Here is a 22,970-nt window from a genome sequence, read left to right as displayed (position 1 = left end):
CTGGATCTTTCCCGGATAACTATCGTCTGGAAAGGTCAATGTATTTTTTATTTTCTATTGTGAAATTTTGGCTCGAGGATATGTCATCCAATTTAGTGATCCAAAATTGTTCATTTTCTTGTAGTGGTGGTGGTTAACTGGTTACAAAATACAATTACTATGTGACCTTATGTGAACGTTGACCATAGCTAAAAGTAACATTAAATAAACAATACTCCGTATGTCACAGTCTTTCGTTATCATAATTAATCAATTCTTGTATAAACAACGGACAAGAGAGTTGCTAACACATACTATATGTAATCCATCATTAAATTTGAAAGACGGACATACTTCTTTTGTATCTCTGGTTGAACACGTTTTCTTTTCTATTTGAGTTTCCACATCAACACTAACTCCATTCACAGAGCATTCACAAAACACTCATTATCTTTTTACTAGACAATATTCACAAATGTAACCCACAAATATAATATTAATATGTACAAGTTAACTACCAACCAAATTTTAGACCATTCTTAATGGTGGGGAGGTGACGAGTGTTTTTGTGGAGTATAGTGCTGATGTGGCAAAAGTGATGACATGATGGCGTGATGGAGTTTGTAGTAATATGACGTGATAGTTATGTGATGGGCTAATTAGTCCCACATTTTTATTTGTATTTTCATTTTCATTTTTGAGATAATTATTATTAGTCTTGTTTTTATTAATTATTAATTAATTAAATTAATTTAAAATATTTATTAAATAATAGTAACAGATTGTTAGTTTTATACGGAGTATTATTAAGATATTTTGTATTATATATATATAATAGGTTTCAAATGATACGTTATTATTTTACTGAACTATTTTGTAAACTTATTAGAAATATAGAGACTTATTATGTAAATTGTTATTAAAAACACTCACAAAAAACTAAGATATTCCACTTCTGAAGAAGGAACCTGCAAGTCAAAATCACACAGAATACACACACTTATCACATATTGTGTGATTTTTCAAAAGAAAAGAATAAAACAAGGAAAAGGAAAACAGAAATGACACATGGAAACCTGGGAATGGGTATACTCAACCATGGCGCCGTGTGATGCTCGAAACACGCCAACAAGATTTTGCTTCCATCACGCCGCATAGTGGCGTGATGGTGGTGATTTCAGAGTGTTCACGTTGCGTTATTAATGGTCTTATAGAATGAAATAGCATTGGGTCCACCAATGACTTCAGGAAACTCATTTCACGACACCACTGACGGTGCCTCGACTATCCACACCAAAGTATGAAACTACGGCAAAAGAGTTCACACTATGTTTTGAAGATATGGACTGCTCTTTAACTGTTTATTATCCGAACTTTCCGGCAGAGAATTGACTTCCTCTTAACTCTTAACTCTTAACTCTAGGCTAGAGGAACAATTCTCTTTAGATTTAAATAAAGATTCTGTACTTTTTGGTTGTTTATCTACTTATAGTTTATTCTGTTTGCGTGATTAGATATGTTGTTTATTTACTACTCCATCCGTCTTAAATCTATTGTCTTTAAACGAAAAATACACAGTTTAAGAAAAATACTTGTCACATGTATTTTTTTGTTCACTTTTCAGTCTTACCCTTTAGTTTTTACCCATTTTTTGTCTTACATGAATAAAGTAGAGACACAAAAATTATTTTTCACATTATTCTTTTACATTTATGAAAGTAAACAATTGATTTGAGACATTTCAAAATAGAATAATGGACAATAGATATGGGATAGAGAAGTATATAATTACACTAGAAATAATTGATGACTTAATGCACGCTAACAAAATTATTATTGTATTATTACTGTGAGGTTTTTATTATTACCCCAGTAATTAATCAGCCTACACTAAACGACATAAAAGTATTAATAGTGTCTCATAAAAAGAGTACCTCATTTTCAATTTCAATAAGAAGAAAAAAGCTAACAGATGGCTAGAGATTTACAAGCTACCTAAAAATTCAGGTTTACTGGTGTGCTAGATGATGTATGTTCTTCGGATGTTTACTTTCTAGCACATTGCTAAGAGACTAGGTTAAACCTAGTGACATTAACTTGATCCTTATCGAGTTAGTTGTTGACGAAAGCCGTGGATCAATTTCGGTATCGATTTCATTTGCTAAAGTATTGTATTGTAATTACACACAAAAATTAATATACACGTTTATATTCAAAATTGAGTCTTGTGCATCTTCAACATCATCGTCATAGTTCACCTTCATATTCAATACATACACTTTCGAATCAAATCAACTAGCTAATACAAATTGAAGCTGAAACAAGTATTATCAAGATCTAAAACGACTAGGATAAAGAATAGTCAAAACAAGTCAAACACAATCAACTAAATTAAATGATCATAGTTTGTCAATTTAAGTCAAAATGACTTAACATTAGTGCAAATAAGTCATAAGTTAAATATAGTAAGCACAAACTCAAACAAAGGTCTCAAAAGATCAATTAATGGCAAACCAAACAAGTCAAATAATGTCAAAAATGTCAAACAAGGTAAAAAACAAACTCAAAATGGTAAAACGGGCTGTGTGCCGCAAAACACTAAAAAATAATCATAATCAACAAATGTCAAACTATTCAACATAATAGCAAATAAGTCATATATTGTCAAACATAGTCAACTTAAGTAAAACAGAGTAAAGTGAAGTCAAATAATGTCAAACAAGGTCAAAGACGTGGAAAGGTCAAACAAGGTACAACCGAGATCATTGTCCTAGCAACAAACAAACATCACCAATACAAGTACATCAAATATTGACATAAACACTAACAATTCTATGTCAAAAACACAGAAATAATATGCACACAAAGGAACCATTTTTATCCTTCAATTTCTAGCTTAAAACACAAATCTCGCGTTTTGCGAATAGTATATAGGGTTCTTTTTAGATTTGCTTGGTGGAGCATGGTTTCCAGTGGTGGTAGCTTAATATAATTGAAAAACGATAATTTGGAAATATGAAAAACAAGTTTTGGCGAGTAAATGTAATCAATGACAATTGACAAAAGTAGATATGTATATGTACATGTTCGAGTGAGACCTACCCGACCCGGAAAAAGACTAACCGGGGTTGTATATTATCGGCTTGTAAATTGAAAATCACAAAAATATGACGACGTTAGACACTCAATCTGTAAATTTTGTTGGTAGGGCGAAGACGAGTTAAACTCGAGTTAGATCCTGAGCTGGAGTACTCTCGTGACCGCGAGGTAGTTGGTGGTGGTTTTACGAAGTTTGGCTCGAGACAGGAACTTAGTTGTTATGGTCACAAATATCACACATTAAAGAAAGGGTTTGCTAAGATGACAAAACTTGCGACCGAGAGGATTTCTATCCGTTCGCAAGTGGCACTGACCGCAAGGAATTGGTTTCGACTTGGGACTCCTCATTGTGTCGCGATTCTAATTAGTTTTTTGCACTATAAACTATAACATCCCAGGTAAACGTTCCCCGTAGCATGATATTGTCCGCTTTGCCCGTAGGCGCACGGATTTTTCTTGGCAACCACACACAACGAGCACTTTCCCAGGAGGTCACCCATCCTGGTAGTGCTCTCGTCTGAGCACGCTTAACTGCAGAGTTCTCATGAAATCTGCTGCGCTTGTGGTCCCAAAACGCGTCATGCTAGGAAAGGTCTCCACAACCTTATAAGGCATGCTTCGTTCCTCTCTCCAACCGATGTGGGACGGATGTAACACGGATGTTACAATCCTCCCCCCTAATGGGACACAGCGTCCTCGCTGTGCACATTTGGTCCGGGGCCTGGCTCTGATACCATCTGTGACATCCCAGGTAAACGTTCCTTGTAGCATGATATTGTCCGCTTTGCTCGTAGGCGCACGGATTTTTATTGGCAACCATACAGAACGAGCACTTTCCCAGGAGGTCACCCATCCTGGTAGTGCTCTCGTCTGAGCACGCTTAACTGCAGAGTTCTCATGAGATCTGCTGCGCTTGTGGTCCCAAAACGCGTCATGCTAGGAAAGGTTTTCACACCCTTATAAGGCATGCTTCGTTCCCCTCTCCAACCGATGTGGGACAGATGTAACACGGATGTTACATAAACACCCCCATATGTAACCTGCAATGTATACCTACGAAATTTATAATAAAGAATACTCTTTGGTTGGTCGAGGATTAAAGTAATCACTTTGATTACATATAATCTCGTTATATTCTCGTATTTTTATCGTTCTTGCTAGTTTTTTCATGTTCTATTTGTTTAATCCGTTTATTGTTAGTGAGTTTGATAGCTTGAGGTTATCAAGTTTTGGTAAGGCTCACACGTTTATTCCTAACAAGTGGTATCAGAGCTTAGGCTCGTGTTTGCGGGAACAATGGTGAAAAAGAGTAATGTGAAGATTGACCGTTGTGATGGGACTGATTTTAGCTTTTAGAATATGCAAATTGAAGACCTTCTTTATCGAAAGAAACTTTATTAACCGTTAATGGGTGTTAAACCGAAAACAATGGCCCACGACGATTGGCATTTGTTGGATAGGAAAGCCCTAGGAGTTGTACGACTTTCTATTGCCAAGAACGTTGCTTACAACATTGTGGGTTAAACCAACACTGCGGGATTGATTGCGGCGTTATCCAACATGTATGAAAATTCATCCACTTTGAACAAGGTTTTCTTGATACGATAATTAGTAAATGCTAGGATGATAGAGGGTTCCTCGGCAGTTGTAACGACCCTGGATTTTCCAACGTTTAATTAATAATAATTATTATTAATACTTGTGTTTTAACGAATGTATTTTATTACATTTACTTGTCACCATGATTGACTTTTAATTGCCCGACACGTCTTTGTGACACACGAACTTTTCACGAATAATATTTCGGATATTATTTGCATCCATGATTAATTATTATTAATCATTTTTAATTAACTAGTGTTAATAGTTAATTACTTGGGCTTTGTTGAATTAATTTGTTAATTACTTGAACTTGGGCTTTTATTAGTGTTAATGGACTTAGAAGCCCACCCTATATCCTTAATGGACTAGTTAGCCCATATTTATGTAAGTATTACATTAGGTTACAACTAGATAAATTAGCTTAGCAAAGAATCTAGTTACTTGCATATTTCCCACACCATTTTGCTTTATTTCTATTTCAAGCTAACACCATTCTCCCATGTATGAAAGTAAAAGCCTTGACCTTCCTCTTTGGCTCCTCTTTGGCCGTCCACTATGGTAGTGTGGGGGAGTGGTTTTGTTTTCAAATTTTGATTACATATTACTTGCATTCACCTCACTTTTACACACAACTTCATTTGCTACTTTTCTTTCTCTCTTTTTCTCTCAAATATTTGTAATATAACACCCCGTTTTTCCCCGTACATGATTTATAGGTGTATTGTGTATGTACGACAGGCGTATGAAGGGTTCGATACATGTTTGGGTGTTAAAGTCTTGTATGCGAGAAAATGTGTCAGGCCACGTTGGGTGTCGCGGCGCGACAAAGGGAGCCGCGGCGCGGCGTTTCAAATAAATCCAGATCAGAAAGCTTGTTAACAAAGTCACCAGTTCGAGGCAATCGTCGCGGCGCGACGAATTAGTCCGCGGCGCGGCAAATGGTGTGAACTGGCACCAGATTCTTGTAAATTTAAATGAAGTTCAAGGGCAATTTGGTCTTTTCGTGTTTGAGCCAGATTTGAGGATTTAACCTCATCCATTCATTTCATTTCCTAATTTCTTTTCCCTTTTCATTTCATTTTCCTCTCAAAAACTCAAACACCCATTTGATTTCAAAAGGATTTTTGGAAAGGAAGGATCGGGAGTTGATCCTTGGCGTAGTTGACAAGTGTGTTATCCTCGTTCTTAGCTACACGGTGATACTAGTGGTAAGCTCTAACTCCGAAATTCATTTTCGTGTTCATCATTCAAGTTTAGGGCTTTTGATTGTATGATTCATAGGTGAAACCCATTTAGTTGTTAATTGAAGGTTAACACCAAGATTCGGGTTTTTTGTTGTTAATGTCGGGTTTTGGGTTTGGTGTGCAAGTTCATGCTTGTAAGACTTGTAAATGGTGTATAATCACTAGTATTAGTGATTATTGAGGTTTTGGGGACATTTAGGGTTCTTGGAGTTGACTAATTTTGACTAGAGCCAAAATTAGGGTTTGGTGATGATTTTGACCCGATTGTTGATTTATTAAGGTTTATAAACTTAAAATGGATTAAGTTGAAGTATTAAACCGAGTTAAATGTGTTTTGGTGTCAAGACTTGTAAACGGAGAGATTTTGACTTAATGGGTCAAAATTAGGGTTTTGGTGTCAAAATGGGTGAGACATGTGTTTAACACTTGTGCTTGGGTTTACTTGGCATATTAGGACCATTTTCACCCGTGTTAGTAATTATTGGTTAGTTTGGGCGCGGTTTGTACTTGGAATTACATTTGGGTCGAATTTGCACTAAGTGTCAAATTGGGTTGGTTTGTAAATCCAATCTAAGTGTGTTGTTGAATTTGTGATAATGGAATAGGTACTTTCCATTGACGAGTTGCGGATTACTTGGTTGCATTCATCAAGGCTTAAGGTGAGTGTTAATATCCTATATGCATATGTATGTGTAGGATGGGTGCGGGTCGGGTGAAGTGGTTCTCGGTTATAGAGCTCACTTCACATATAGGTGGATTGATGGACTTGTGTGTAGGTCCAATTGGCACGGTTGTGCGTTTTGGTTGACCATCTTTGACGAGGTGCACACCTTGCGTGTACTCTATCACATGGGCGTGTGATGTGGATTATATAACCCCAATGGCGAAGGGTTAATATTGTGAGTGGAATAATTATGCGTGTACGTATATAATGTATTTATTTGTGTAGTATGAATGTGGTATTATCGCGGTGTTCAAGACACCACATTCTAAGTAACGAGTAGTAGTGTCGCGGTGTTTAAGACACTACTCATTGTTTGATTGGCATGTGGTATTGTCGCGGTGGTTAAGACACCACATTGTCATGGGAGTGGAATTGTCGCGGTGTTCAAGACACCACTCATTATTTTGATTGACGTGTGGATTCGTCGCGGTGTTTAAGACGCCACATTGTCATGGGGGTGAATTAGTCGCGGTGTTTAAGACATCACCCGGGGGATTAGTGATTACGCGGTGTTTAAGTAACGCTAATGGATGTTACGAACTCCGACGGTCTCTTACGAGTATCGTTCCCTTGTACGATTGGTTAACCATGGTTATTGTGTTGTAAGCGTAAGCAAATTATGTTATTCGAGAGATATATACATATATATTGTATACATATAATGTTGTATTGTCGTGTTGTAGCTAACCCTCCGGGTGTAGCTTATTGGCATTGTTCACATCGTTGTTGGCAAACTTATATTTTGTTGATGTATCTTTAGCTCATTGCTTAGTGATCTTACGGTATGCTTAGACTAGCTTGCCTTTATGTTTGGATGCTCCGGTATGCGGTATTTGCTATTTTGTGGCGTGTCCATTTTATGCATATATATGTATGTAGTATATTCTCACTCACTAAGCGTTAGCTTACCCTCTCGTTGTTGATATTTTTATAGGTTCGCATGCTTGGCGGCTCGGGTAAGCTTGGGAATTAGAGATCTCGGCTAGGTTGCTTTAGAAGATCTTGCTTTTGGACTCGATTAGGATTTGGGTAGCGTAGTCCCAAATCACCATGCTCGGTTTTGTGTAAACGTAACTAGTCGGGTCATAATGATTATAACCGGTTTACGATTTAATTAATGAACCATTGTATTAAGGAGTTTAAATCATTAATATATGTTTTAAGTCCGATGAACTTACTTTGATAACAAATACGTTTTGGAATATGTGTAACGGGACCTAAAGTATTATTTAACGCGTATTAAAAGGAAAAAATTTTATGGGCCGGTTTTAATACGGGTTGGGTTGTTTCAAGTGGTATCAGAGCATGGTCTAAGGGATTTAGGTGACTTGAGATAGGTACCTAGACTTAGACTTTTGTGTGTGCTTAATTTGTTGCGGGACTTGTAGGAGTACGGGTCGGAATGGGTTCTAGCTAGTGCCTTGTTTATAGGTTGACTAACGTTTATATTAGTAATGCGAATATTATTAATATGCTATTGTGATGTGATAATAATTCTCGCGTGTGTTTATATCGCGTAGAATTTTGTTTGTGTTTGCATATATCATCGAGCGATACGGTTGTTGTACTAACGAGCCGATACAGCGTGTATGCGTAATAAGGACTTGCAAACCTTATTACGGGTGCAAATCGTGTCTAGCAAGTGATGTACGACAAATGTTTAGCAAGATGGGGCGGTGTTGTGCGTGTGATTTACACGTTCGTGGTCTAACCGCTTTGCATTCCTTAGAATGGCGACGGGAAATGGGATCGAGACGAACGACGCTGAGTTTAACGCTAGAGTTGCGGCCGCCGTTGCGGAGCAAATGAGTGCGTTTCGAGAAGAAATGGATAGGAAGTATTCCGAATTTCGAAATGGTGGAGAAATGGAGCATTGTCTTAAGAGCTTCATGAGGACTAAACCTCCGATGTATGACGGGAAACCGGATCCTTTAGTAAGCACAACTTGGATCTCGGATGTTGAAGGGTGTTTTCGTACTATTGAATGCCCTCCCGAGAAAAAGACAAGACTCGCTACTAGTTTATTGCGGGGTAGGGCGAAGGATTGGTTGGATGGTAAGATTGATCTTGTCGGTGGTGAGCCGTTTATGGCATTATCGTGGGACGATTTAAGAAGGAATTCTTCGAGGAGTTCCGAACTTCGGCCGACTTGTCGGAATTGCGTGATGAGTTGCGAAACTTGCAACAGGGATCTATGGATTTGAATACTCTCAAGACGACCTTTATGGCGAAGGCTCGTTTTTGGCCGGAGTATTTGGGGAATGATCGTTTGTTGATGGAGGATTTCTATCGAACTTTGAACGATGACTTGAAAAATAAAATTAACCGGGGTTACGCGAAGTCATTTGCGGAGTTATTCGAGTTGGCTAGGGGTTTCGAATCGTATTCGCGATCAAAGAAGGGTGAACCTTCAAGTGAGAGAAGGGTTGTTTCGTATGTTGCTCCGAGTAAGAGGACTAAGAGTCCGAGTGTGAGCACGGGTGGTACACGGACGGGTATATTGGAATCTAGTGCGTCTAGGTGTTACAATTGTGGCGTGAGGGGTCACAAGTTTTGGGAATGTTCGGTACCAAAGGGTGATGGTATGGTGTGTTTCAATTGCCAAGAACAAGGACATCGTAAGTCGGAATGTCCCAAGTTAGCGGGGACGGGTGCAGCAAGGAGACGTTAAGGTACGTTTCGTTTTAATAAATATGCCCTTTGATTATTTATTAAGTGCCGTTTGAGTTTGAGTTGATTAAATGCCTTGTGTTGTTCATATTGTTGTTATGGGTGACATTCCTAATGGAAGTACCCAATGGTGACGTTGATTGTCGGGCGAAGGGCGTAAGACTTGGTGCCACCAAGCATTCCTTAGTATCTGGGAAATGTTTCTACCAAGCCATGGAAATGGGTTGGTGTTCGGTTGTTAAGCGCGTGTTCGCTTTTGTGTTGAGGTCGATGAACCGTGAGGTTCGACGGGTGGGCCGAAACCCTTGAGATCGAGTGTTTTGAATCTCGATGTATGTTGGTAATGGAGTCTTTATGACGCGACATTAGGTGCCTCTTTTATACCTACTAGCGTGGTGTTCGACTCCGATTATGTTGCGGTTACATTGTACTTAGGGTACCGAAGTGAAATCCTTAGGTACATGAGTGACTAGGTGTAATTTGACAAACTAAAGCAATTGGATGATTGCGAAGGTATGGTTTGTGTAATCGTGGTACACTTTTTGCTCGAAGTGTTTAAGGATTGATTGAAATCCTTTGTGTGCTCAAGGCTGGAGCAAGATATGGTGACGGGTTGTGTGAGCCCAATCTTTGTAAAGTCTACCTTAGGTAGCATTGTACGGTTGTACGAGTTGTGGATATGGGACGTAGTTCCAAATGGGGGAGTTACACTCCCGCACGAGGAAGTTTTAGTGTGAGATTTCGGATGATGCTTTTGGTAGATCCGGAAAATGTTGTCGAGACCTGATTTTGGTCGATTTGTGGTAGATTACAATTTCGGATAAATTGTACTTATGGTTTGGATTTGAATTATCACCGAGGTGGTAATGTGGTAAATCTCGATTGAGAGATAATGGACGTGTTTGGCGAGCAAGGTGAAATCCTTCGGTTAAGGGAGGTGTGTGTCGGATTCTCTTCTAGAGAATAATTGTTTTGTGCCTATGTTTGATATAGGTGGTTCTTGCTCGTGTATGTGAATGGTTAGTGGTATCCATTAGGATTCACTATGGCGTAGCAGAGCGCGATGTTACGCTACTCGTCGTTCGAGGCCAAAAGGGCGTTGATTGATGAAGCATGACTTTCGGGTCCGCTGACTTCATCATGGTATTGGTGATTGATGAAGCATGACCTTTAGAGTCCGCTGACTTCATCATGGGAGTATGCGATTGGTGGAGCATGACCTTCGGGGTCCGCTGATTTCATCATGAGCGAGGTGTTATATCGGTGAAGCATGACTTTCGGAGTCCGCTGACTTCATCTGGTGTTGAGATTGGTGAAGCATGACCTTCGGGGTCCGCTGACTTCATCATGGGATTATTGATTGGTGAAGCATGATATTCGGGTTCGCTGACTTCATCATGGTAGTGAATCGCGTGTAGTTCGGATTCACTAAGGCGCGTGTGTTTTCGGCCAGCCTTCGTGATGTGTGATCTGTCGGTTGTTTTATACACCGATGGTGGGGTCGTAAGGACCGTGATGTTGATCTGTTGGTTGTTTTATACACCAATGGTGGGGTCGTAAGGACCGTGTTGTGTGATCGATCGGGTGTTTTTATACGCCGATGGTGGGGTCGCGAGGACCATGTGGTATGATTAGTGATGCGATAGCCGTGTTTCGCTCACGTGTTGTTACGGGTGTGACGATAGTCGATTTTGTACACCTTTGGATTTGGCATTTTCATAGTCGTTTTGGGCGCTATCGGTTTTAGCCTTTTGATTATGATGTTACGGTAGTTGCGTATTGATCGTATTGCGCACTACAAGGGATGTTTAGTGATTGGTGTTATCCGTCAGGATTCGTTGGTTCGGTCTTCATCGTTTCGGATTGTTGACCTTAGGTTGAGACTTGGTTGCTTTTAGCGTTGTACTCGGTAAGGGTACGCTAAGGGGTTGATATCTCTGTACGAGATTGGTTGAGTTTCCCCGATGTTAGGGAATGAGCATGGTTTTAGTGCTCGGATTGTGGATTTGATAAATCGCGGGTGACGATTTAGTTGTTAAAGGCAATTCAGTGGGAAGAATTGCTTAGGAAAGTCGGTTTGGACTTATGTTTGAGGACCGTGAAGTGTGGTCCGTTTGGTTAAATGACAAGGATCACGAGGACGTGATCGAGTCTAAGTGGGGGAGAGTTGTAACACCCCGTTTTTCCCCGTACATGATTTATAGGTGTATTGTGTATGTACGACAGGCGTATGAAGGGTTCGATACATGTTTGGGTGTTAAAGTCTTGTATGCGAGAAAATGTGTCAGGCCACGTTGGGTGTCGCGGCGCGACAAAGGGAGCCGCGGCGCGGCGTTTCAAATAAATCCAGATCAGAAAGCTTGTTAACAAAGTCACCAGTTCGAGGCAATCGTCGCGGCGCGACGAATTAGTCCGCGGCGCGGCGAATGGTGTGAACTGGCACCAGATTCTTGTAAATTTAAATGAAGTTCAAGGGCAATTTGGTCTTTTCGCGTTTGAGCCAGATTTGAGGATTTAACCTCATCCATTCATTTCATTTCCTAATTTCTTTTCCTTTTTCATTTCATTTTCCTCTCAAAAACTCAAACACCCATTTGATTTCAAAAGGATTTTTGGAAAGGAAGGATCGGGAGTTGATCCTTGGCGTAGTTGACAAGTGTGTTCTCCTCGTTCTTAGCTACACGGTGATACTAGTGGTAAGCTCTAACTCCGAAATTCATTTTCGTGTTCATCATTCAAGTTTAGGGCTTTTGATTGTATGATTCATAGGTGAAACCCATTTAGTTGTTAATTGAAGGTTAACACCAAGATTCGGGTTTTTTGTTGTTAATGTCGGGTTTTGGGTTTGGTGTGCAAGTTCATGCTTGTAAGACTTGTAAATGGTGTATAATCACTAGTATTAGTGATTATTGAGGTTTTGGGGACATTTAGGGTTCTTGGAGTTGACTAATTTTGACTAGAGCCAAAATTAGGGTTTGGTGATGATTTTGACCCGATTGTTGATTTATTAAGGTTTATAAACTTAAAATGGATTAAGTTGAAGTATTAAACCGAGTTAAATGTGTTTTGGTGTCAAGACTTGTAAACGGAGAGATTTTGACTTAATGGGTCAAAATTAGGGTTTTGGTGTCAAAATGGGTGAGACATGTGTTTAACACTTGTGTTTGGGTTTACTTGGCATATTAGGACCATTTTCACCCGTGTTAGTAATTATTGGTTAGTTTGGGCGCGGTTTGTACTTGGAATTACATTTGGGTCGAATTTGCACTAAGTGTCAAATTGGGTTGGTTTGTAAATCCAATCCAAGTGTGTTGTTGAATTTGTGATAATGGAATAGGTACTTTCCATTGACGAGTTGCGGATTACTTGGTTGCATTCATCAAGGCTTAAGGTGAGTGTTAATATCCTATATGCATATGTATGTGTAGGATGGGTGCGGGTCGGGTGAAGTGGTTCTCGGTTATAGAGCTCACTTCACATATAGGTGGATTGATGGACTTGTGTGTAGGTCCAATTAGCACGGTTGTGCATTTTGGTTGACCATCTTTGACGAGGTGCACACCTTGCGTGTACTCTATCACATGGGCGTGTGATGTGGATTATATAACCCCAATGGCGAAGGGTTAATATTGTGAGTGGAATAATTATGCGTGTACGTATATAATGTATTTATTTGTGTAGTATGAATGTGGTATTGTCGCGGTGTTCAAGACACTACATTCTAAGTAACGAGTAGTAGTGTCGCGGTGTTTAAGACACTACTCATTGTTTGATTGGCATGTGGTATTGTCGCGGTGGTTAAGACACCACATTGTCATGGGAGTGGAATTGTCGCGGTGTTCAAGACACCACTCATTATTTTGATTGACGTGTGGATTCGTCGCGGTGTTTAAGACGCCACATTGTCATGGGGGTGAATTAGTCGCGGTGTTTAAGACATCACCCGGGGGATTAGTGATTACGCGGTGTTTAAGTAACGCTAATGGATGTTACGAACTCCGACGGTCTCTTACGAGTATCGTTCCCTTGTACGATTGGTTAACCATGGTTATTGTGTTGTAAGCGTAAGTAAATTATGTTATTCGAGAGATATATACATATATATACATATATATTGTATACATATAATGTTGTATTGTCGTGTTGTAGCTAACCCTCCGGGTGTAGCTTATTGGCATTGTTCACATCGTTGTTGGCAAACTTATATTTTGTTGATGTATCTTTAGCTCATTGCTTAGTGATCTTACGGTATGCTTAGACTAGCTTGCCTTTATGTTTGGATGCTCCGGTATGCGGTATTTGCTATTTTGTGGCGTGTCCATTTTATGCATATATATGTATGTAGTATATTCTCACTCACTAAGCGTTAGCTTACCCTCTCGTTGTTGATATTTTTATAGGTTCGCATGCTTGGCGGCTCGGGTAAGCTTGGGAATTAGAGATCTCGGCTAGGTTGCTTTAGAAGATCTTGCTTTTGGACTCGATTAGGATTTGGGTAGCGTAGTCCCAAATCACCATGCTCGGTTTTGTGTAAACGTAACTAGTCAGGTCATAATGATTATAACCGGTTTACGATTTAATTAATGAACCATTGTATTAAGGAGTTTAAATCATTAATGTATGTTTTAAGTCCGATGAACTTACTTTGATAACAAATACGTTTTGGAATATGTGTAACGGGACCTAAAGTATTATTTAACGCGTATTAAAAGGAAAAAATTTTATGGGCTGGTTTTAATACGGGTTGGGTTGTTTCATGTAAGTAACAAACTTATTTCTTCTTCCTTTTTCCTTCATGAAAACCGAAATATATATGCATGTATATCATCATCATTTGGTTGTTTTATCACTTGTTCTTGTTTATTGATTACTTACTTGATGTTATTGTTGTTTATTTACTAGTTATAAGAATCAAACTTTTTAGTTTAATTATTCATATCATCTTGTTATTTCAAGAACAAACAAGGACCTAAACTTTCTAGTTTATGGTTCTACAAATAATGTTTAAAGATTTAAAGTTCATGAGTGTTAAAATCATACTTGAAGTTCATGTTGTAAACTTAAAGTTTACTTTCTTAAAGATCAAAGCCTTGGCTTGAATCTTTAAAAGTATGAACAACCATAAACTTGATACTTGTTTATTTAGTTTATTTCTTCATATTATTCACTTTAAATTCGTGTTTGTTGGATAAATGGTCAAGTATTACAAGTTAATCTTGATCTCATACTTTCTTGAACTAAAAGCTAACTTTGTAAGTTCAAGAACATGGAAGTTTAACTTTCTAGTTACAACTTCACATACATATGAAAGATCTAAGTTTCTATAGCTTATGGTCTACTTATTTTGTCATAAACAAAAGCTTGAAAGCTTACATATACTTTACAAGATGAAAATCTAAGTTTTATAGCTTATGGTTTCATTAAAGTAAAGATTCAAGTGTTATTACTTAGGATTTAACTTAATAACTTTAGATCTAGACTTTTAGGTCTTGGATCTTCAAGATTAAACTAAGAACTATGTTCTACAACTTAAGATCTTGATTAGTTAGTTTACTTTCAAGTTTGTAGCTTAATATTACTTTTAGAGTTCATGTATGTGTCGGATCTAAGATCTTGATGTAACTTTGGTTCATCAAACTACTTGCAACACTTAATTGAGTTGTGCTACTTATCTTAGACTTAAACTTGTATTATGATGGTAAAAACTTGGTAAAGATTATGTAAACACATCAACGAGTTGTACACTTGAAGCTATATGCATCAAGGATGAGAACCGTGATGAACGTCAAGCACCAAGAACCCACCGGAACACATTGTTTACTGTTTTCTGGAACTTATCAGAATACCTGGGCTACTGTAAAGTTGATTTTCAGTTAGCTCTGTTCGAGTAGATAATTTTTCATTTAAGACTTGTCTTAATCCGAGTTACGGTTTAGGATCTATGCCCCTCTGAACGTCACTATGTCCTTTTAACGTTGTGCTGAAAATTCTGACCTACTCGCGCTTAAACCGTCACCACGGTCAAACGAAGGCGAGTTTGGTTCTGAAATTTTTACAGCAACTAAAGGACTTATATACGGAGCCATGGACACTGGTCTCACCTTATTTCAGTAGGTATAGAGTCCGTGGTGACTGATCGAAGTCAGCCTTTGTTTTAAACTCTTTTCTAGAACGAAACTTACTTTATACTTTTTGTTTGATGATGAATGATGATGACCCTTAAGACCTAATTTACATACATTTAAACCTATTGGGATGATTTACTGACTTAGTAATATTTGACTTAGGTTGAGGACTTTCCGGACCTACATACTTGCTTACTTCCCGACTCAACTTTACTACTACTTTACCACTGTGAGTTATAGCATCCCTTTTTTACTTTAACTATTTTGGGAACTGAGAATACATGCGCATTTTACGTTTTACATACTAGGCACGAGTACTTAAACTTTATATATGTGTGGGTTATACAACGGCATAAACATTCCCTTTAGCTCGGTAACGTTTAGTCATTGGTTTTTGAACCGGTGAACGCGAATCTTAGATATGGATCCATAGGGTTTGACATGTAGTGACCCGAACTTTTCCATGTTTATATATATTAATTGAGATTGATATTTACATGATTAAATGTTTCCAACATGTTAAGCAATCAAACTTGTTAAGACTTGATTAATTGAAATATGTTTCATATAGACAATTGACCACCCAAGTTGACCGGCGATTCACGAACGTTAAAACTTGTAAAAACGACATGACGATATATATATGGATATACATATGGTTAACATGAGATTATTATAAGTAAGTATCTCCATAAGTATATTAACAATGAGTTATATACATATAAACAAGACTACTAACTTAAGGATTTCGAAACGAGACATATATGTAACGATTATCGTTGTAACGACATTTAAATGTATATATATCATATTAAGATATATTAATATATCATAATATCATGATAATATAATAATTTAACATCTCATTTGATATAATAAACAATGGGTTAAAAACATTAATTGAGATCGTTAACTTAAAGGTTTCAAAACAACACTTACATGTAATGACTAACGATGACTTAACGACTCAGTTAAAATGTATATACATGTAGTGTATTTAGATGTATTAAAATACTTTTGGAAGACTTCAAGACATATATCAAAACACTCATACTTAACGAAAATGGTTACAGTTACTTTCCCATTCTTTTCTTTCATCAAGAATTCTAGTCGTATTCTTACCCGTATTATACACAGCTTCAAAACGTACTTACTATGGGTATATACCAATAGGAACTAGCATGGGATTCCACTCTTGATTATGTCATGTATGACTAATCAATTTTAACTTCTACCATGAGCTAGTCAACTAACTAGAACTCCTTTTAACCCCACTCACCACTCACCAATTACCACTCATCATTCACTCCATTTCACTTCCAATTCTCTTTCTAATTCTCTCTCAACACACACACACTATTATGAACGTATTTTTTCCAGTAGTTAATCATCATCTTCATCAAAAATCACTTCAAGAATCAAGCTATAATCATCATAGGAAGAACACTTCAAGAACACTTCAAAAATCCCTTCAAGTTTACTAATTTACTTCCAAGCTTTCTAATCCATTCCAAGTAATCATCTAAGATCAAGAAACCTTTGTTATATACAGTATGTTATCTTTCTTATTCAAGGTAATATTCATATTCAAACTTTGATTCAATTTCTATAACTATAAACTATCTTAATTCGAGTAAAAATCTTACTTGAACTTGTTTTTGTGTCATGATCCTACTTCAAGAACTTTCAAGCCATCCAAGATCCTTTGAAGCTAGATCATTTCTTGTCACTTCCAGTAGGTTTACCTACTAAACTTGAGGTAGTAATGATGTTCATAACATCATTCAATTCATATATATAAAACTATCTTATTCGAAGTTTAAACTCGTAATCACTTGAACATAGTTTAGTTAATTCTAAACTTGTTCGCAAACAAAAGTTAATCCTTCTAACTTGACTTTTAAAATTAACTAAACACATATTCTATATCTATATGATATGCTAACTTAATGATTTAAAACCTGGAAACACGAAAAACAACGTAAAACCGGATTTACGCCGTCGTAGTAACACCGCGGGCTGTTTTGGGTTAGTTAATTAAAAATTATGATAAACTTTGATTTAAAAGTTGTTATTCTGAGAAAATGATTTTTATTATGAACATGAAATTATATCCAAAAATTATGGTTAAACTCAAAGTGGAAGTATGTTTTCTAAAATGGTCATCTAGACGTCGTTCTTTCGACTGAAATGACTACCTTTACAAAAACGACTTGTAACTTATTTTTCCGACTATAAACCTATAGAGTTCAATATGAAACCATAGCAATTTGATTCACTCAAAACGGATTTAAAATGAAAAGTTATGAGTAAAACAAGATTGGATAATTTTTCTCATTTTAGCTACGTGAAAATTGGTAACAAATCTATTCCAACCATAACTTAATCAACTTGTATTGTATATTATGTAATCTTGAGATACCATAGACACGTATACAATGTTTCGACCTATCATGTCGACACATCTATATATATTTCGGAACAACCATAGACACTCTATATGTGAATGTTGGAGTTAGCTATACAGGGTTGAGGTTGATTCCAAAATATGTATAGTTTGAGTTGTGATCAATACTGAAGTACGTATACACTGGGTCGTGGATTGATTCAAGATAATATTTATCGATTTATTTTTGTATATCTAACTGTGGACAACTAGTTGTAGGTTACTAACGAGGACAGCTGACTTAATAAACTTAAAACATCAAAATATATTAAAAGTGTTGTAAATATATTTTGAAAATACTTTGATATATATGTATATGTTGTTATAGGTTCGTGAATCAACCAGTGGCCAAGTCTTACTTCCCGACGAAGTAAAAATCTGTGAAAGTGAGTTATAGTCCCACTTTTAAAATCTAATATTTTTGGGATGAGAATACATGCAGGTTTTATAAATGATTTACAAAATAGACACAAGTACGTGAAACTACATTCTATGGTTGAATTATCGAAATCGAATATGCCCCTTTTTATTAAGTTTGGTAATCTAAGAATTAGGGAACAGACACCCTAATTGACGCGAATCCTAAAGATAGATCTATTGGGCCTAACAAACCCCATCCAAAGTACCAGATGCTTTAGTACTTCAAAATTTATATCATATCCGAAGGGTGTCCTGGAATGATGGGGATATTCTTATATATGCATCTTGTTAATGTCGGTTACCAGGTGTTCACCATATGAATGATTTTTATCTCTATGTATGGGATGTGTATTGAAATATGAAATCTTGTGGTCTATTGTTACGATTTGATATATATAGGTTAAACCTATAACTCACCAACATTTTTGTTGACGTTTTAAGCATGTTTATTCTCAGGTGATTATTAAGAGCTTCCCCTGTCGCATACTTAAATAAGGACGAGATTTGGAGTCCATGCTTGTATGATATTGTGTAAAAACTGCATTCAAGAAACTTATTTTGTTGTAACATATTTGTATTGTAAACCATTATGTAATGGTCGTGTGTAAACAGGATATTTTAGATTATCATTATTTGATAATCTACTTAAAGCTTTTTAAACCTTTATTGATGAAATAAAGGTTATGGTTTGTTTTAAAATGAATGCAGTCTTTGAAAAACGTCTCATATAGAGGTCAAAAACTCGCAACGAAATCAATTAATATGGAACGTTTTTAATCAATAAGAACGGGACATTTCAGTTGGTATCCGAGCGTTGGTCTTAGAGAACCAGAATTTTGCATTAGTGTGTCTTATCTAGTTTGTTAGGATGCATTAGTGAGTCTGGACTTCGACCGTGTTTACTTGAAAAATGATTGCTTAACAAATTTTGTTGGAAACTATATATTTTTAACATGTGAATATTATGTGATCTATTAATCTCTTAACGCGTTTGATATTATGTGATAGATGTCTACCTCTAGAACAAGTCCCATTGACTCACCTAATAATAATGAAGAGTCAAATGTAAATTGGAATAATTCGTGGACTGATTCACAAGTTCCCGAAGAGGAACCGGAAGAAGAGTCGGAACCGGAAGAAGAATCGGAACCGGAAGAAGAATCGGAACCGGATGAAGAAATAGAACCGGTGGGGGAAATAATAAAACGGTTAAGTAAAAGAAAATCCTCAACCAACCGACCAAGGTTAATTATGGTCAATGGTGTTTCCGCCAAGGAAGCAAAATATTGGGAGGATTACCAATTCTCCGATGAATCGGATTCCGACGAGAATTCCGATGATGTTATAGAAATTACCCCAACTGAATTTAAAAAGGCAAAAGAAAATAATAAGGGAAAGGGCATAAAAATAGAGAAATCTAATTCCAACCCCGATGAACTTTATATGTATCGTCAACCCCCGAAGTCCTTAAGTTGTAACAATGACCCGGGAACCTCTAAACCACTAGGTTTTTCTAAACCAATGTGGACAACGACGGCTCGTATTAGGGGAACATCATATATCCCTAGAAACTTGGCAAAACGAACCAAAACCGAACAAGAAGAAACGAGCGAGTCGGAATAAGATAGTTGTATTCGTGTGGTGTAATATATGTAATATAGTGTGCTTATGCTTTATGATATATGTAAAAATTGCTTGTATTAATAAGTATTTTTTTATGAATCTAACTCTTGTCTATTTTTACAGTATAAAAACACAAAATGGATAGACAACCCAATATTTTAAGAGACCTACCCGGAGACATGATTGATGAAATCTTGTCTAGAGTCGGTCAGAATTCCTCAGCACAACTATTTAAGGCGAGATCAGTTTGTAAGACATTCGAAGAACGTTCCAAGAATGCCTTGGTTTATAAAAGGCTTTCGTTCGAAAGATGGGGGATATCACATTGGGAAATCCATAAGTTACGATGTGTTTACTTTGACGCATATATTGCGGGGAACCCAAATGCTATTTTACGCAATGGGTTAAGAAATTATTTTGACTCAATATATCCGAATATTGGACTTTGTGATTTAGAAAAAGCGGCTAACATGCAACATAAAGAAGCATGTTATGCTTACGGATTAGTAATGTTCGCTTCTCACCAAAGTGAGAACAAGAACATCGGCCTACAACTATTAAACAAAACGTTCCCACAAGTGACGGAATCGGTAATTGGGGTAAGAAATGAGGTTTTTAGATTGTTACAGGACTGTTGGACATTACGTAACCCTCGTCCCTTTGATGACGTTACAACACGCTGTCTTATCAACGGCCATAACGGTTATGTTCCACAAGACCAAGGATGGGAAGTAGTCCTAGTAAAACCAGAATGCATGACTTGTTTCTGGACGTATGAATTACGTGTCTTTATTGCCTTTGCTGAACGACTTGTGTACTAGCTAGAATTATCTTCACAACTATCTTGTATCAAAGTTATTGTGTGCTATATTTCATGCTTTATGTAAAATAAGCGGTATTGTAAGTTTGTAAAATATTGTATAAAAGTTTGAACGCGAAATATTATTATAATCAGTTTTTCATATAGAATTGTAGTAGTTGAATTGTATATTAGCTACTAAGTATGAACTTAACGGGTAGGTACTACCCGAATTTAAACTTATAAAACGCTAATATGAAGAAAAAGCTTTTATAAATGAGTTCATATTATGCTACGAAATACTATTAACTACTCTTAATATTCTGTATGATTAACTTGTTCCATTTGACTATTTTGAAGGAAATGGCACCGACTACTCGACACACCGTGAATATGAATGAAGAGGAATTCCGTACTTTTCTAGCTTCAAACATAGCCACAGTACAGGCTGCGCTACATACCAACAATAACCTTGGATCTAGCAGTACAGGAAATCGTGTAGGATGTACCTACAAAGAATTCACTGCCTGCAAACCTTTGGAATTTGATGGAACCGAAGGACCGATCGGATTGAAACGGTGGACCGAGAAGGTCGAATCGGTGTTTTCCATAAGTAAGTGTACTGAAGAGGACAAAGTGAAGTACGCTACGCATACCTTCACAGGTTCTGCGTTAACATGGTGGAATACCTATCTAGAGCAAGTGGGACAAGACGATGCGTACGCACTACCGTGGTCAGTATTCAAGCACTTGATGAACGAGAAGTACCGTCCCAGAACCGAGGTCAATAAGCTCAAGACTGAACTTAGAGGGTTACGAACCTAAGGATTTGATATTACCACATACGAAAGACGATTCACAGAATTGTGCCTATTGTGTCCGGGAGCATTCGAAGATGAGGAAGAGAAGATCGACGCGTTTGTGAAAGGATTACCGGAAAGAATCCAAGAAGATATAAGTTCACACGAGCCCGCCTCCATACAACAGGCATATAGAATGGCTCACAAACTAGTGAACCAGATTGAAGAAAGAATTAAAGAACAGACTGCTGAAGAGGCCAATGTGAAGCAAGTCAAAAGAAAGTGGGAGGAAAACGGTGATAAGAATCACCAATACAACAACAACAGCAATTACAACAATAATCGCAACAATTATCCCAACAATCGCAACATCAATCCCAACTACAACAAACGGCCCAACAACAACAACAACAACAACAACAACAACGGCAACTACAACAATCATCCCAATAACAATAATAACCGCAACAACAACAACAATCAGAAGCAGCTATGCCAAAGGTGTGAAAAGTATCACTCGGGGTTCTGCACCAAATTTTGCAACAAGTGTAAAAGAAACGGTCATAGCGCGGCGAAGTGTGAGGTCTACGGACCAGGGGTTAATAGAACGAAAGGAACAAATGGTGTCGGAACGAGTAATGGCGGAGCAAGTAGTGTCGGAGCAAGTTATGCCAATGTAGTTTGTTATAAATGTGGAAAACCGGGCCACATTATTAGAAATTGCCCGAACCAGGAGAACACGAATGGACAAGGCCGCGGAAGAGTTTTCAATATTAATGCGGCAGAGGCACAGGAAGACCCGGAGCTTGTTACGGGTACGTTTCTTATTGACAATAAATCTGCTTACGTTTTATTTGATTCGGGTGCGGATAGAAGCTATATGAGTAGAGATTTTTGTGCTAAATTAAGTTGTCCATTGACGCCTTTGGATAGTAAATTTTTACTCGAATTAGCAAATGGTAAATTAATTTCAGCAGATAATATATGTCGGAATCGAGAAATTAAACTGGTTAGCGAAACATTTAAGATTGATTTGATACCTGTAGAGTTAGGGAGTTTTGATGTGATAATCGGTATGGACTAGTTGAAAGAAGTGAAAGCAGAGATCGTTTGTTACAAAAATGCAATTCGCATTATACGAGAAAAAGGAAAACCCTTAATGGTGTACAGAGAAAAGGGCAACACGAAGCTACATCTTATTAGTAATTTGAAGGCACAAAAACTAATAAGAAAAGGTTGCTATGCTGTTCTAGCACACGTCGAGAAAGTACAAACTGAAGAAAAGAGCATCAATGATGTTCCCATTGCAAAAGAATTTCCCGATGTATTTCTGAAAGAATTACCGGGATTACCCCCACATCGATCCGTTGAATTTCAAATAGATCTTGTACCAGGAGCTGCACCAATAGCTCGTGCTCCTTACAGACTCGCACCCAGCG

The sequence above is a fragment of the Rutidosis leptorrhynchoides genome, chromosome 3 (genome assembly GCF_046630445.1).
Source record: "Rutidosis leptorrhynchoides isolate AG116_Rl617_1_P2 chromosome 3, CSIRO_AGI_Rlap_v1, whole genome shotgun sequence".
Taxonomy (NCBI): Eukaryota; Viridiplantae; Streptophyta; class Magnoliopsida; order Asterales; family Asteraceae; genus Rutidosis; species Rutidosis leptorrhynchoides.
Note: the sequence above shows the minus strand (reverse complement) of the source record.